Here is a 1,820-nt window from a genome sequence, read left to right as displayed (position 1 = left end):
CTGTCACCTGTGTTGCTCCCGCCCTGCTCGTTAGTCCCTGTGTATATATACCTGGTGTTTCTGTCTTGTCCTTGTCCGGTCATTGTTCATGTTACCCCCCAGTCTGTCGTGTGTGTACTCTCTGCCTGTAACCAGCCTTGCTTGTCTCGTCTCGTCTTGTCTCGTCTCCCGGTACTTTTGGATTTTGGATTTCAGTTATTCAGCCACTCACCTGTAAGTGTGCTCGCTTTTGTTTGTTTATTAAAACCCTTCGTTGTACCATACCTGCCCCGCTCTGTGTCCTGCGTTTGGGTTCTCCAACCTGCCTCCACACCACGATCGTGACACTTTTTCCTTTTCGAGGCATGAAGGCCGTCCAAATTCCAAAGTTTCCAGAGAGTAAGTGTTTGCTCGCAGTGAGTGTGCGATGGCTGTCCTGGGAGGCACACAGCAGGTGAAATTAAAGGGTAAAAAGCAGAAAAAAGAAATATTAACTGCAAAGGTGGTCAAAGGAGGGAGCTGTGGCAGCAACATATGTGGTAACAGTACAACTAAGTAGTTAAAGATAAAATAAAAGACGTCAGATAAGAGATAGAGAAAACTCAGAATGAAGGGAAAATAGGGAGAAACAGTTTGACCAACAGGTAGATAATATTGACATACTATATAGCCTTTAGTGAAGGAAAAGTAGTCACTGAGACAGAATAATGAAAGAGCCCATCCTGTTAGATAAGGTCTAAATAGATATACCCCCAGATGAAGAAACGTATACAGCAAGTGGAAGAAAGATATAAGTAAGTGCAGTCAAGGGCCAGTACAGGCAGAAGAAGAAGAAAAAAGAATTAGGGTCTTTAAAGGGTTGAGTTCAGATATCAATGTTTGGTTACGGTCTCCTGCTGACGTATTGCGGTAAGCGTGTCGACTCATTTCCGCTTCTGGTGCTTGTGTGTTGGTACCGTGTTGTTGCTCTCGCTAAATAACAGTTACATTTGTTAGATTACAGCGGCCAACTGTTCGCTAAACACTTATTCTTTACAGTAATTTTGCCTAAGCACTCACAGTTCTTTCCATTTTTTAGTGACTGCTGTTCAATCTCATAGTTGTTCTAAAGTTTTGGTAGCTGACGCTACAGTAATTTAGCTTAGCCGTTAGCGACTTTAGCTTTGCAGCTAGCGATGGCTTCTCCTTCTCCCTCTCTCTCTCCTACTTTCTCCTGCTCGGTGTGTCAGATGTTTAGTTACTCCTCTGCCTCCTTTAGCGGTAATGGTACATGTAATAAGTGTAGTTTATTTATAGACATGGAGGCGAGGCTCAGTGACTTAAAAGTCCGGCTCCGCACCTTGGTAGATCAGTCTTTAGCTACTGTAGCTAGCCAGTCCCCGGTAGTCGGTGCGGAACGGCCTGAGTTAGCCTCTGGTAGCCGTCCTCCGGCATCTTCTGTGCAGCCAGGAAAGGGGGGCTGGGTGACTGTCCGAAGGAGGAATAGAATAGATTAATGTTGAGTCGGTGTGTACATATGCAAAAACAATGTCGGACACCGTAGTTTTCTCTGGACCCCTGCCAAATCTGACCAGTGATGACATGTATAGCCGCATGTCGTCATTCCGCCGCTGGTTGTCGAGGTGGTGTCCAGCAAACGATGTGGGCTTTGTAGATCATTGGCAGACTTTCTGGGGAAGACCTGGTCTGATCCGGAGAGACGGCATCCATCCCACTTGGGAAGGAGCAGCTCTCATTTCTAGAAATCTGGCCAAGTTTATTAGTGGACCAAATCCATGACAACCCAGAGTTGAGACCAGGAGGCAGAGTCGCAGTCTAACACACTTCTCTGCTCCTCCATT

General features: G+C 46.0%; 1 long non-coding RNA gene across 1 annotated transcript in view; it reads left to right on the top strand.

Moving 5' to 3' along the window:
* Positions 1-843, top strand: part of LOC123966394 — a 1,903-nt gene extending 1,060 nt beyond the window's left edge. The window contains exon 2 of the long non-coding RNA XR_006823971.1: positions 482-843. This is a non-coding gene — a long non-coding RNA (uncharacterized LOC123966394). The remainder of the gene's footprint in view (positions 1-481) is intronic.
* Positions 844-1,820: the final 977 nt, after the last annotated feature.

The sequence above is a fragment of the Micropterus dolomieu genome, unplaced genomic scaffold (assembly GCF_021292245.1).
Source record: "Micropterus dolomieu isolate WLL.071019.BEF.003 ecotype Adirondacks unplaced genomic scaffold, ASM2129224v1 contig_13338, whole genome shotgun sequence".
Taxonomy (NCBI): Eukaryota; Metazoa; Chordata; class Actinopteri; order Centrarchiformes; family Centrarchidae; genus Micropterus; species Micropterus dolomieu.
This window is presented reverse-complemented; position numbering and strand designations above follow the sequence as displayed.